At 44.8% G+C, this 15,744-nt stretch overlaps 1 protein-coding gene and 1 non-coding gene across 2 annotated transcripts in view; both read left to right on the top strand.

Annotated features, from left to right (window-relative positions):
- ZNRF1 (zinc and ring finger 1) overlaps positions 1–15,744 on the top strand; it is a 45,259-nt gene that overhangs the window by 12,287 nt on the left and 17,228 nt on the right. The gene's annotated exons all lie outside the window — the stretch shown is intronic.
- On the top strand, positions 9,459–9,565 carry LOC148042745 (U6 spliceosomal RNA). The gene has a single exon (XR_015695083.1). It is a non-coding gene; the product is annotated as a U6 spliceosomal RNA (small nuclear RNA).

Genomic DNA, 15,744 nt, shown 5'->3' on the forward strand with positions numbered 1-15,744 from the left:
AGGATCCCAAGCCTGTAGTTTGCTTTCTTCCTCGAGGTTCCCAAGCCTTGTGAGGGTATCTGTCCAGTTCCCAAGCCGGCAACTGGGCAGCTTATCCTAGGTTCCCAAGCCTAAAGTGGGTATCTTATATGGTTCCCAAGCCGAAGTCCGTACTGTACAGAGCTGGCTGGAGAATTCTGGGAGATGAAGTCCACAAGTCTTAAAGTTGCCAAGTTTGAAGACCTCTGCCCTGGGGTTCCGAAACTTCCTATCTGGTCTGCATGATTTCCATTTGTTCAAATGATTTATCTGTGTGCTTTAGGGCAGAACACAAATCCCTAGGAGCTTAGGCACAGGTATGACAAGTGATACACAGTGTGCAAACTGCACTTTCAGGTAAGAGAAACCTGATAGCTTAGTGTTGTGGAATGATCAGAAGAGTTGCAGAGGCTTACCATTGCACATGTAGACCTCAGCGTAGAACAATTCATTTAGTGACCATTCGAAGTTACAACAGCACTGAAAAAAGTGACTTACAACTGTTTTTCAAACTTAACAACTGTTGCAGGATCTCCACCATCACCTGATTAAAGTTCAGATGCTTGGCAGCTGATTATTTATGATGGTCGCAATGTGCCAAGGTAATGTGATCCCCTTTTGAGATCTTCTGATTAGTAAGGTTCCCTTAACTTAACATCTTAGTAACTTACAGCGACAACTGAGACAAGAAAGGTTGTAAAAGGGGGCAGAACCGACTGCCTGGGTAGGCTGGGTTCACCAAGGTGCTTCAATGCGTTGTTTACAAGCCTTGCGTTTCCATTTGCTAAACTGAGTCACCTTGGTGAGCTTTGCAATCTAGTGTGTTGTGCAGACACACAGTCTGTTTGATTAGCGCACTTTATGGTCCAATCCACCTAGAGAGACAAGCCGGGATTTGTAGATAAGGCAGTGGGCCTGCCTTTCCTCATTCCAATCCTAGTTTCACCGTCTCACTTAAACGGCAAAGTGGGAGGGTGTTTGTTCATTTATTAAGCTGAGACGGTCACCCAACCGCATAAGACTCCGAAACATGGTGTTACGTCCATGGAAAGTTATTCCTCAAACAGATAAAATCCTATCAGTCCTCAGTACCTGCCCAACCCCAAGGCTGGGGAAAATACAGGTATTGTATTCAAATTACAATGATTATTTGAATATGAGCCAGCAACTGTGCAGCTGCAGCCAAAACAAGCTAATGCAATCCTGGGTTGTATAATCAGAGGCATAGAATCAAAATCACGTGAAGGATTAGTACTGCTTTATAAAGCCTTAGTCAGGCCACACCTGGAATACAATGCAACCAATTTTGGTCATCATACTACAAAAAAGATGTTCAGACTTTGGAAAAAGTTCAGAGAAGAGAAGCTGACCAAAGGCCTGGAGACTAAAACATAGAACGGCTGCAGGATTTGGGTTTGGCTAGTCTAGAGAAAAGAAAAAATTGGGTGGTGGTGGAGGCATGATATAGCAGTATTCTAGTATTTTAGGGGCCTGCCACAAAGAGGAGGGAGTCAACTTATTCTACAAAGCACCAGAGGGCAGGGCAGGAAATAATGGATGGAAACTAACCAAGGAGAGAAGCAACCTGGAATTAAGGAGAAACTGCTTAACAGGGAGGACAATTAACCAATGGAACAGCTATGCATTCAGAAATCATGGGTGTTCCATAATGGGGGGTATTTAAGAAGAGACTAGACAGTTGCTTGTCTGAGATGGTCCATTCCAGCCAGAGGTGGTATTCCGCCAGTTCTGACAGGTTCTGGAGAACCGGTTGCGGAAATTTTGGGTAGTTCGGAGAATGACAAATAGGTTGCCCCTCCTCTCTCCTGCTGCCTCCCAGCTGATCTTCTTTTGTTGCCCTGAACAGGAGAACGGAGCTGGAAAGCAGGTTGGGGAGGCCGGGGGTGGGGGGTGGGGGGGGGAGGGAATGGGGATTTTCCAGTAAACTTTCCCTGCCACGCCTACCAACCCACGCCCACCGAACCAGTAATAAAGAAAATTGAATCGCACCACTGCTTCCAACTCCTGTTCTATTCCTACTCCACAAAAGTTCATTTAGTAACCATTCAAAGTTACAACGGCACTGAAAAAAGTGACTTGTGACCATTTTTCACACTTACGACTTTCACACTTGCAGCATCCCCATGGGGGTGGGTGGGTCACGTGACCAGAATTCAGATGGTTGGCAACTGATTCATTTTTATGACCCTTGCAGTGTCATGGGGTATCATGGTGTTCATCTTTTGCAACCTTCCGACAAGCAAAGCCAACGGGGAACCAGATTCACTTAAGAATCATGTCACTAACTTAACACTTGCAGTGTTTCACTTAACTGGGGCAAAAAAAGGTTGTAAAATAGAGCAAAATTCACTTCGCAACAGAAATTTTGAGCTCAGTTGTGGTCATAAGTCGAGGACTACGTATAGACACATTTTGTTAAGAGCCTTCTTAAATATCAGCCTTGGGGTGGGGTGGGGGAGGGGAGGAAGGATTATGGCCTTTAAAAAAAACTTTTATCATGACTGACACCACATTTAACTTAATTTGGACTTTTACCTAGAACACGGGGATGGCCTAAGTAGCTCTTTACAATAGTGAAATATCAAAAGAACAAAGTGTCCTTGATGTGTTTTTTTTTTTGCAAGTTTGTTTCTTAAATGTTTTACCAAAACATCCAACACAAAAATGGAACAAAGGCTGAGAAAAAGCAAAAAAAAAAAAAGGGGGGGGGGATGACAAGAAGGATCTGTTTAGACATCTATTAAAGCACTCATCTACAAAAAGGAATATGTCATGTATCCATCAAATATTAAACAATATTTAAAAGTTTCTAAATTAAAGAGAATACATTTATTCCCGTGAGATGTCAGGACATCTGTGTCAACAAAAAATCTATTGCATCATTTTCTTTTGCAGAGTGGATAAAATTGCCTTTTCATAACTGGATAAATTATGCAATTCCACTCTTTAAAATATTGGGAGTAGTTCTACTCATCCAATTTCTCCAAATAATTCTCTTAGCAATGGTCCCACACCCAGAATAGCCGTGTATTCTTCAAAAATAATCAGATTCTAAAATTGGGGATCTAATTTAGCATAATATTAACATCTAAAAGATATTTCTTTAAACGTTTACAGATTTCCTCTTAAATGACACCTTGATGGGTAATGTTGAAAATTTACACAGGTAGTCATTAACTTACAGCCACAATTTAAGCAAGACGGTTGTTAAGTGAGTTTCACCCCATTTTACAACCTTTCTCACCACAGTTGTTAAGTGAATCACTATAGTTGTTACACATTTGTTAAGTGTGTTTCATAAGTGATTCACTTAACAACTGTGGCAAGAAAATGTCATACAATGGGGAAAAACCCAGTTAACAACTGTCTCATTTAGCAACAGAACTTTTGGGCTACATTGTGATCGTAAGACGAGAACTACCTGCGTTTTACATGATTTTCCATCTAGGAGACAAGTAGACTTTGGAGAGTGGTGCGTTGGCCTAGAACAGAGGTCAGCAACCTGCGGTTCTGGAGTTGCATGTGGCTCGTTTATCTCCCTCTGCTGCGTCTGCTTGTTGCATATCAGCTCCACATTTGATAGGGCTTTAGGTTAGGACAGGTAGAGGAAAAAGGACGCCGTGCTAGGAGGAGACTCTATGGTGGGGGAACTGGACTTCTGGTTGGCAGGAGAAAAAGGATGCCATGCTAGGAGGAGACTCTATGGTGGGGGAACTGGACTTCCGGTCGGCTCCAGAATTGAACAGTGAGCTTCTGGTTAGGACCTTTGTGGCTCTTTGAGTGTTGAAGGTTGCCAACCCCTGGCCTAGAAGTGGAGCTCTTACTTCACAATCAGGCTGTGAGTTCAGTCCTAGGTAGAAGCAGATATTTCTCTCTCTTGGCACACTGAGAATATATCTGCTGGACAAAACTCCGCACTGGTGACAGTAAGGGCATCCAGCCATTAAAACACTCTGCTAGCTCCATTTAGTTGCCCAGATTCCACCCCTCAAAGGATTATGGGGTTGTTAAATGAAATGAGACAAGTAAATTTTGGCAGGGATCCTACATGACATACCTCAGATTGCATCCCATTTCACAATTCCAGAAAGGCTTAAAGATAGTATTCTTTAAATTTGGGGGGGGGGGATCCAGCCCCAGACCGGAGGTGATGGTTGATGGTTGCTCAGCTGCATAATTTTCAGAGCTAAAGGTCACCAGCTCATCACACCTTTCAAGGAAGGAGATGATGGACTCCAGAACAAACAGACAACAACAACAAAAACCCTATTATCTGTTATGTGGCAATCCCGCAGCTCCCTTTGTTTCCCACCAGAGTCTTCAACGTGTTCTTGACAACCAAGGTTACAAGCTTGATGATTGGTTCCTTAAAGATGACCTTGAGGCTTGACGGGACTTTTCGGTTTTTCTCAAACTGGATCTTCCAACCCAAAGCACCCCTGCTTTTGCTCCTCTCCATTTTTATTCTCCAGGCAGCGAGATTTCATTGTAATTGTTGCTGTGAACCGTTGTAGAAGAAAAGCATCTGGGCTGTTTGTTCCCAATGCAGTCTGGATTTTTCTTTTCTTTTGGGTTGGGTTTGTTGGTTGAGATTGGGAAGAATTAGGCACCAGAGAGATGCTCTTAAATTCTGTGGGGGCTTGCGTTTTCCTGGCTCAAGGAAGGGTGGAAAACCCCTTGCCATTAACTGCCTCAGAATCCAGTGGTGCTGCAAAGCCCATAAAAACCTGTCCACAGTGGTGTCCAAACCAGGGGTGAAATTCAGCAGGTTCTGACAGGTTCTGGAGAACCAGTAGTGGACATTTTGAGTAGTTCGGAGAACTGGCAAATACCACCTCTGGCTGGCCCCAGAGTGGAGAGGGAATGGGGATTTTGCAGTATCCTTCCCCTGGAGTGGGAGGGAATGGAGATTTTGCAGTATCCTTCCCCTGGAGTGGAAGGGAATGGAGATTTTGCAGTATCCTTTGCTTGGAGTGCGGAGGGAATGGGGATTTTGCAGTATCCTTCCCCTGCCATGCCTACCAAGCCACGCCCACAGAACCGGTAGTAAAAAAAAATTGAATTTCACCACTGTTCCAAACCTGGACTTCAGTTGATTTGTGCCACTTTCCTTAACTTACATCCTCCAGATATACGGAAACTAGAAGTCCTGAATCCTTCAGCCGGTCCAGGGAGCTCCAACCTCAACATATCTGAAGGGTGCCAAACTGGGGGGGGAATCTAATTTAAGCCTGCGAAGATGGTGGTCAGGAATCCCGGAATGCCGTACCCTAGATTAATTTCTGTATTGTGCGGGGGGAGGGGCAGGTGCGTGCATGCCAATGGAAGATGGAAGAGGTGGGGTGTTTGCTACCACAGTTCCTGGCACCAGTGTAAGGAAGGCCAGAGGTTGGTGATACGAGGTGTTCTCCCTCTGTATCGTATCATCTTAGGTTGGAGCAGAAAGCCGGGTGGGGGAGAAATCTGTGTGTTTAGTTTTCCACTCCGAAGAAGAAAATCGTGTATCTGCTGACATCATTCAGTTGATCCCAGCTATTTTAGAGGTGTGAGCTTCTGTGCGCACATGGGCAGGCTCCCATATGTCCTGGTGTCTATCCAAATGTGCAAAAGACAGAGAAACCAGGACTTAGAATAACTTTATTGTCACTAATCAAGAAGAGAAGCAACCTAGAATTAAGGAGACATTTCCTGACAGCTAGAACGATTAACCAGTGGAACAGAGATTGCCTCCAGAAGTTGGGAATGCTCCAACACTGGAAGTTTTTAAGAAGACGTTGGATAACCCTTTGTCTGAAACGGTATAGGGTTTCCGCCTAGGCAGGAGGTTGGACTAGAAGACCTCCAAGGTCCCTTCCAACTCTGTTCTGATTGATTGACAGTACTTATGAAGATTTTCAGTTCTCCGGGTCATGGTTGTCCCCTTTTTTCAAAAGGCAACTGGGCTTGAGGGGCTGAGATCAGAACAAGAACTAATGGGTGGAAGATCATTAAAAAGAGATCCAACCTAGAATTAAGGAGAGGCTGGACTAGAAGACCTCCAAGAAGACCTTGTTCTGTTCTGTTCTGTCCAATCCTGTTCTGTTCTATTCTGTTCTATTCTATTCTTGTTCTGTTCTATTCTATTCTATTCTACTCTATTCTATTCTATTCCTGTTCTATTTCTGTTCTATTCTATTCTATTCTTGTTTTAAATTGTTTACTGTATTTTAAGCCTTAACAGAGAATGTTTTCACATTTCTGGATCATCTAAGCTGTCATGCTGCTTGGATTGCCGTGGGACAGCATCTGAAGGAACATACACACATGCACCAATGTATACATACATATGTGCATACATCCATACTTACAAACAGGGCGGAGTGGAATTCTGAAACAAGTCCAAGGGACTGATGAGGTTTGCAATTTGGATATAAAGCATCCAGCTGGAAATTTATTCTGTTGCATAAATCCACTAGGAGATGAAACAAGAAGAGAGGCTTGGGGAGTTTCAAGTGAGTCAAGGGAAGGGAAGGGAAGCCGAATTCAGAGTTATTTTGGCCAGCAAGTCTTAAACCTGGGTGGGCAAAATCCCATCATTACTTGTGTTTCTGGCCCCAGTGAAGAAGGCCTATTCCCTTCTTTTTCACCCCTGGCTAATAATTCCGGGTGTGGCATTCCCAGTCCAACTGTAGAACACGTTGTGGGTGAAAGCAGTCCAAGCAACCCTTCCCCAATGAGGGCATCCATCTTCCAGGGTGGAAAGGGGAAATCCAGAATTAGAAATCACGTTAGAATAGGATAGAATAACAGAGTTGGAAGGGACCTTGGAGGTCTTCTAGTCCAACCCCCTGCCTAAGCAGGAAACCCTACACCACTTCAGACAAATGGTTATCCAACATCTTCTTAAAAACTTCCACTGTTGGAGCATTCACAACTTCTGGTGGCAAGTAGTTCCACTGATTTATTGTTCTCACTGTCAGGAAATTTCTCCTTAGTTCTAAGTTGCTTCTCTCCTTGATTAATTTCCACTCATTGCATCTTGTCCTACCCTCAATGCTTTGGAGAATAGTTTGAATCCCTCTTCTTTGTGGCAAGCCCAGGTTGCCATGTTTTTAAGGAGAAGTTTGGCTCTGTTGCCTGGCCCCCTGATTCTCTTCTGTTGGGACAAAAGGCGTTGGAAAGGAGACCTTCTTTTTGAAAATAGGAGTTTGAAGCACAAGGAACACCACCTTCTTCCACTCCCCAAAAGATTCAAGACCAGTGTAGTCTGGGCAAAAGAGCAGCGGGTGGATAGGCTTCTGAAGGCAACTAATGGCCTCTCAAACTTCAGGGGTAGGGATGGGCGCTGGGAAGCTACAAACCTCAACACCCCAAGCAGCTTGCTTGGGTGAACATTGTCAGTTGTGAACGTGTGTTTGATAAGAAAGATCCTGCATCTCGCAGCTAAGAAGAAGAAGCTTGCAAGAAAATGCTGCCAGAGGCATAAATAATTTTAAAATTAACTTTTGGTTGATAGAATTGACGAATCAACCAACCTAATCAACTCCTCTTGGAAGCCCACATTCCTGGCGCAACGTTAAGCCTATTCGTGTATCACAGGGTAGTCCTCAACTTACAGCAGTTGATATACAATAGCAGCGTTGGAAGGTACCTTGGAGATCTTCTAGTCCAACCCCCTGCCTAGGCAGGAAGCCCTACATCACCTCAGACAAATGGCTATCCAACATCTTCTTAAAGACTTCCAGTGTTGGGGCATTCACAACTTCTGGAGGCAACTTCTGTTCCACTGATTCATTGTTCTTATTTTCAGGAAATTTCTCCTTAGTTCTAAGTTGCTTCTCTCCTTGATTAGTTTCCACCCATTGCTTCTTGTTCTGCCCTCTGATGCCTTGGAGAATAGCTTGACTCCCTCTTCTTTGGGGCAGCCCCTGAGATATTGGAACACTGCTATCATGTCTCCCTTCTTTTCATTAAACTAGACATACCCAGTTCCTGCAACCGTTCTTCATATGTTTTAGTCTCCAGTCCCCTAATCCTCTTTGTTGCTCTTCTCTGCACTCTTTCTAGAGTCTCCACATCTTTTCTATATCGTGGCGACCAAAACTGAATCCAGGATTCCAAGTGTGGCCTTACCAAGGCCTTATAAGGTGGTATTAACCTTTCACATGATCTTGATTCTATTCCTCTGTTTATGCATCCTAGAATTGTTCATTTAGTGACTGTTCAAACTTACAACGGCGCTGACCATTTTTCACACAACCATTGTAGCATCCCATGGCCTCCTGATCAGAATTTGGATGCTTAGCAGTTGACTAAAACGTATAACGGTTAGCGTTTTCTGGAGTCCTGTGATCCCATTTTGCGACCTTCTGACAAACAGAATCACTGGGGAACCAGATTCACAACAACTGTGCTGCTAACTTAACAATTGCAGTGATTCACTTAACAACTGTGGCAAGAAAGGTTGGGCAAATCTCACTTAGCAAATCTCTCACTTAGCAACAGAAAATTTGGTCTCAATCTCAGCCGTTGTACTACTACAGCCATAGTACACCAGGACTACCTGTTGTAGGAGAAATGTAGACTTTGGGGGGGGGCACTTGTTGACTAAACCAGTTTAAAGAAGGGTGAACTCTGTAGGATTCGTTTAATAAAAGCCATGCTGATTTCTCAGAGTCTCCCTGTTCTGGATGAACCATTTGTTGCAGTGAGCCTTTTCTGCTTTTCTTGATGGACGGCTTTGTAATTTCATGGGTGGTTCTCCTCCTGCAATGGTCTAAAAGTAGATCTGTAATGGTTTGGGTTAAAGAAGGAGCAGAGGAAGTAATCTTTCTGCAGGGCTTCTGGCCCTGGGGGCCTGCTCTGTAATTAAAAAAACTAAAGGTGTGGAGAAGCAGAGGGCAGGGATTGTCAAGGGTGTGTTACTTGCAGACAGAGGCAAAATGCAGGCATAGCCCTGGAGCAATCACAGCCTCCTTTCTTAGAAAATCCTTCTCTCTATCTGTCTACCTTCCCTTTGCATTCCAAAGTGACTAATATGCAGGCCATTAGAGCTGCATCAGAAACGAACCAATCAGAGGAGGTAATAATTAGTCAGCAGGTAAGAACTGTTGAAAAGAACGTCAAGTGCCAGAAGGATGGGGCTCAGAGATTTGAGGCCAAACCTCAGAGTCACGTCAACCGAATGGCCAGGCCACCTGTTCGCCCAACGAAATCAACCCCGTTGTGGGTGCCACACGATGGCTACCTTCACACAACCTGCTAAATCAGTGTCTGGATTCCTGCAAGGCGCTGAGATGCAGATTGCTTTAATAGGTTGGGGAAGACCCAAGCTTCGCAATAATAACTATTGATGAAACTTGCATGCTCTCAAGTAGTAGTGTCAAGACAACTCAGGCCAAGCTCAAGAAGGCCAAGGGCCAAGGAACGTTGTAGCATGGGTGCTCGCTTTGGCAGCACCTATGCTAAAATTGGAACGATACAGAGAAAGTTAGCATGGCCCCTGCGCAAGGATGACACGCAAATTCGTGAAGTGTTAAAAACAATAGAAAAAGAAAGGTGGAGAGGAGGAGAGAATGAGAGGAAGACGGGGGAAAGAAGGAAGAGGTAAGGAGATGAGGATGGAAGGGAGAGAAAGAGAAAGAGAGGGTAGGAAGGGGAAGAGGAAGAATAGGAGTAGGGGAGAAGGAAGGGAAGAAGAAGAGAAAGAAGAGGAGGAGTGGAAGGGAGAGGAAGAGAAGGAGAGAGGGTAGGAAGGGGAAGAAGAAGAGTAGGAGTAGGGGAGAAGGAAGGGAAAGAAGAGGAGGGGTGGAAGGGAGAGGAAGAGAAGGAAAGAGGGTAGGAAGGAGAAGAGGAAGAGTAGGGGGAAGGGGAGAAGGAAGGGAAATGAGAGGAGGAAGGAAGGAAGTAAAGAAAGAAGGGAGGGAGAAAAGAAAGGGAAAATAAGGTGGTGTTACAACAGGCGGAAGGAATGGCAAATAAAGCAACCCAAACTGTATATTATAACCTATTAAATGAAATAACAAATGTATAAGAATGACAAATGTAAAGAAGAATAACAATTATGTGAATGTATACTTACAATGGTATGTAAGAGAATAATTTAAAAAAAAATGGTGGGGGGAAGGAACATTGTAGCATGGCAACACAAGCCCTTTTGTAGGAGATGATCAGGCTGAGCCCGAGGGAGGGGTCAAAGGCGTCATCAGTCACGAGCCTCTTTGTCACCACAAGAGTTCTAAGTCCAACCCACCTTAAGTTCCCTTGACTCTTATCAAATGCCTATTTGCTTGGACCATTAATAGCACAGATTCTTGAGTAATGAGGTCACCTAGAGGCGGAGCTCTCGCCTCACAATCAGGAAGGAGGCTGTGAGTTCGATCCTAGGTAGAGGCAGATATTTCTCTGGGCACGATGAGAATATTTTTGCTGAATATAACTCCACATTGGCAACAGGAAAGGCATCCGGCCACTAATCACTCTGCTTCATACAGTTGCCCAGACTCCACCCCACAAGGGATTATAGAGTTGTTAAATGATGATGATTAATAGTACAGATTCTTGTAGAAAGCGTAAGCTGGCAATGAACCTTTATATTCATTTGAACTGCCTGGACTCCTGATTTCCCTGGTATTTGACAACTTCACTCTCAAGGTGAAATCCAGACAGGACAAGTTGCTTTCCAGCTGAAGGGAGTCTTGGGACAGAGGCAGGCACGGACCGGAGAAGAAAATGCCGTAAAATTGTTCCAGGGGCTTATGAGCCATCAGAGGAACTTTAAAATAAGGTCTGTTGCAAGGTTTTAACAAAGTGACGAGTAGAGGAATTAGAGCCAAAGTGGCGCAGTGGTTAAATGCAGCACTGCAGGCTACTGCTAGATCAGCAGGTCAGCGGTTCAAATCTCACCGGCTCAGGGTTGACTCAGCCTTCCATCCTTCCGAGGTGGGTAAAATGAGGACCCAGATTGTTGGGGGCAATATGCTGACTCTCTGTAAACCGCTTAGAGAGGCCTGAAAGGCCTATGAAGCGGTATATAAGTCTACTGCTATTGCTATTGCTAGAATGCCATTTGTGAAATAATGTTGCACTGTCTGCCTTAGAAAGTTGCTTCTAAATGTTGTAGGTTCCATTCACAATAAGCCCCGTTGAAATTGATGTCACCTTCAAAGTCCATTTTTCCTGCTGGCTGGACTGCCTAGAAAGTCTTTGCCAAAGTGGTTTGCAACTGTCATCTTCCCAGAGCTGAGAGAGGGACTAGGCCCAGGTCATCCAGCTGGCTGTGTGCTTTGAATCGGGATTAGAACTCGTGGTCCCGTCTTTCCTATCTTGAAAAGAAACCTTTGGGTTTGCTGAAGAGGGACATCCAGTTTGACCACCACTGAGTTACTCCTACCTGCCCTTTTCTGTCAAGCTGCCATCCCACAATTTGAAAGAATCACTTGACATGTTCATGGTTGTTGAGTGGCAAAAGTTGTTGACTTATAGTGGTGAATATCTGTAGCTCTGGTGTAGGATGAAGATAGAAGTTCCTTCTCCAAGCTTGTGGGTTGATTTCCAAATGTTTAGTTACCAGACCCTTACAGCAAAATTAAGGGGATGTTTACTGACCACACGATACCCTTATAAGCAGAAGAACTCCCAACACTGACATCCCCTAAACCCCACTTGAAGATGTTACCTAGCCTAGTAACGAAACGTTTGGAAACCAGCCCACAAACTTAGAGAAAGAAACTCCACCCTCAGTGTTGACTCAGCTGGCGAATGGAGTCGTGGTATCCACCATTACTTATTTGTAACTCAAGATTTAAAACCCCAGATCTGGGGTCCCATAAGGAGCTAGGACCAATGAATCTCATTCTGACACCACGGGGTGATCCGCAGGAGGCAACTTTCTTAAGTTCAGAGTTCCAACAAGATGGCAACCTTCAGCCACTTAACCCTGCCTGAGCCTAGACTTCTGGGTTGTGATTTTACACTGTCCTCAGAAAAGATTCTTGCATCGGGTTTAGTTTGCTCTGTAAATCCAGCCGCTGCCTTTGGAGAATCCTAATTTATGGCTGATTGTGAGAATCCATCCTCCTCCTCCTCCTCCTCCTCCTCCTCCTCCTCCTCCTCCTCCTCCTCCTCCTCCTCCTCCTCCTCCTCCTCCTTTTTAGACAACTCCAAGTTTGGAATCCTAAAATTATAAACTCAGTTGAGCCAGTACACTAGTTAGAACACTGATGGCAAAACTTTTGGGTCAGTGAGTCAAAAATGTGTGTGTGTGGGGGGGGGGGGGATGCCTTGGTTTCATTGGCTGTTAATTGCATCTTTTCAGACTTCTCCATCAAACTTTCAGGCAGAGAAATTGGGCAGAGGATTTCCTCCAATTTCTCCAGGGGAAGGACAAATCTTCCCCTTAATTCTCCAGGGTAAAACTCCTCCTTAGCAGTGACAAACACATCATAATATTAAAGTACTAAGATGGGACTTTTAAAAAAAAAGTATCTTGTTATATATTTATAAGTAAGTACAGTAAAGTATAGTAAATAAATATATTATATAATAAGAGCCGTGGAGGCGCAGTTGTTACAATGCAGTACTGCAGGCTACTTCTGCTGGCTCCTGGCTGCCTGCAGTTTGGCAGTTCAAGTCTCACAATCTCAAGGTTGACTCAGCCTTCTGTCCCTCCGAGGTGGATAAAACGAGGACCCAGATTGTTGGGGGCAAATAGGCTGACTCTGTCAACCGCTTAGAGAGGACTGTAAAGCACCGTGAAGCAGTACATAAGTCTAAATGCAATTGCTATCTAACTGTATGTGTCAGTCCTCAGGCTGCCATCCAGGGGGAACCTGTCCATCACCCATGCCCGCACGGCCATGCTTACACGCCACTAGCGCTGCCACGTTGATGTTGCCTCTCTGATGTTGATTGAGCCTGTAGCTGCATGTGGCTCTTCTACCCGGGTGCAACTGCCTACTCTGATGTAACTCTTGCTCGGATGCTGCTAACCAGGAAAGAGGCTATGATGTGGGGATGTGGCTGAGGGTGTGGGTCATGGTGATTGGTGATGGTGGGTGGGTGTCATCTGGGTGGAGTTGTGGGTGGAGCTGGGTGGGGTAATGGTGTGTGTGTGTGTGTGTGTGTGTGTATGTGAAAATATATATATATATATATATATATATATATATATATATATATATATATATATATATATATATATATATATATATATATATATATGTGTGTAGGTGATGGTGTAACTTGGTTAGAAATGACTTGGATTTGATTTACCTTTGTATCATTGTCATTTAGTGCTGGTTATCAGGTAGTTTCTTAGATAGAGATAACAGTTTTCACCAAATAAACTGAATCTCTGTTTGTATGCAACGTGAACGCCAGAACGTGACAGTAGATCTGTCTATCTATCTATCTATCCATCCATCCATCCATTTCTATATCTATGGTGGCATAGTGGTTAAGAATGCAGTATTGCAGGCTAACTCTGCCCACTGCTAAGAGTTCAATCCTGACCAGGTTGACTCAGCTTTCCATCCTTCTGAGATTGGTAAAACAAGGACCCAGATTCTTGGGGGTGATATGCTGGCTCTGTAAACCGCTTAGAAGGGGCTGTAAAGCACTGTGTCTTAGTTTGCACTGTGAAGCGGTATATAAGTCAGTGCTATAGTTATTGCTACTTCCAGCCCTTCAAGGAAGGAAGATCAGACTGGGAATAATGCTATGTTAAATCAGTTCTACTTTTATTGTAAAGCTATACAGTCGTAACAGAATTTTGCAAGTCTGAATGCGCTTTCTCAAATTACTTGTCTGTCCCCGAGACAATTCTCTTTTATCTGTTCTCTTGGTTGTAGCTCTTTTTCCTATTCCTCAAGGTTATTCCAAACTTTCCATTACATCCACACCCACAAGCATACTGAAGCTGACACATTCATTGTTTTGCCCTTGCCTTATCACGTTTGCATTGTTTTATTTTTATTTGGCTAGAAATTAACGATTAAACATTGTGGGGGGAGGGGACCCACAATAAATGGGAAGGCACTGCATTTCACTCAGGGCAATTTCTCTGAGATCTCCTCCCCTTTGAAAGATCTTTCTTTATTCCGACTGAAACCCCCTGCTGAAACCCCCGTGGGAGAAAAGCACTCGGAAAATATTCTCCGGGCATACTAGAGTGGATGGGGAGGAGGGAATCTGTCAGGACCTGCTCCTCGAAACCTTAGTCTTCCTCTCCCCTCTTTCTGGTTCTTTCCTGCTCAGAGGCTAGAGAAAAGTCAGCACTGCCAAGGGTGTTTTTTGTGTGTGTGTGTGTGATGTGCGGGCCTCTGGTGCATCCCAAGAGCACATCTAAATGCCCTCTGCTCTACTTGGGCATGCCAAGACTGTGAACCTGGGCAACTGGCCAGCTGCCCACCTGGGCATGTCTATCAAAGCAACATCCCTCTGCTGGGAGAATTGTTGGGCGTGTTGTTGACACAGTATTTCGCCCCCTCCCCCCTCCTTATTTTTTTATCCTGTGGCCACATCCGGAAAGGGACTGGAGCTCCTGCTTCAGAGGGTCGGATGGTTCCTGGTGATTTTCTCCTCTGGAGTGGCCAGGATGGTCCTTAGGTGGCTCTGGCGTTTGGCTGCCTTCTTGCTCTGCAGAGGTGAGCCCCTCGGATTCCTCCATGGAGTTTTGGGGTCCCTTAAAACAGGGTTTGGCCTCCAACCTAGGCAACTTTAAGACTTGTGGACTTCAGCTCCCAGAGTTCCTCAGCCAGCTTTGGGAGTGGAAGTCCACAAGTCTTAAAAGTTGCCAAGGTTGGAGACCCTTCCCTTATTAAAAGACCTATTGACTGCTCCGTAGTGCCTTGCGTGCATCTCGGGCGGTGGGGGCGGCATGGTGGACCACCACTGGCCTTTTCCGCGGGAATGGGAGTTTACTAACCCTGGGCTGCGGTCCATTTCACGTCTCCCGCTAATCCCGCCATGGTCTCCGGCTGGTGCCACTCTTTTTTATTTTATTATTTTTTTTAAGATTATTTTTGACTGCGCAACTGGACTTCGGCATAGACTGAAGTTATAAAAATAGAGGATGTTTTTCTTGGTTGCTGGGTGATGGGAAAGCTTTGCTCCTGGTTGCCCAGGTAGAAGCCTATACCGCTTGACACACAGCTCTCCCTTCCTTTGCTTGCTTGGGCTTGTTTTCAATGGTTGGGAAGCCATTTCGACAAACTGCGATAGCTGTGCTGGGTGTATCGGCCTGAACAGGCTCCCTCATTCTTTGAGTCAACCCCAGGTGGAATTCTCTAGGCCAGGGCTGTCAAACTCAAGGCCTGCGGGCCAGATGCAGCCCATGGGAAAAAGACCCGAATACAACAAGACCAGCATTAAGATTTCATATAATGCTGGTGATAGCTGAAAAATAAATGTCCCCTCTTGGCTTAGGGGCCTTTATTTCTGTGCCTAATTGAAGTATTATATGCATATCCTACCTTTTCCCAAGAGTTAAGGGTGGCTTACTTGGAGATTGTCCTTTATTTCATATTCACACTTGCACTCCTGTGGAGTAGATTGACTGAGGGCCAGGGGCTGTCTGAAAGTCGCGTAGTGGGCTTCCATGGTTAGTCCTAATCCTGGTTTCTCTCTGGTTTCTTGCACAAGAGCACCAGATTCCTGAAGAATGAATTGATCAAGGGGCAAAAGTTAAAGGTGTAAGCAAAGTTGTGCTCGTCTATACAGGTGAGC

Source organism: Thamnophis sirtalis, unplaced genomic scaffold (genome assembly GCF_051295495.1).
Source record: "Thamnophis sirtalis isolate CommonGarterSnake01/CBP01778 unplaced genomic scaffold, rThaSir2_p1.2 scaffold_14, whole genome shotgun sequence".
Lineage (NCBI taxonomy): Eukaryota > Metazoa > Chordata > Lepidosauria > Squamata > Natricidae > Thamnophis > Thamnophis sirtalis.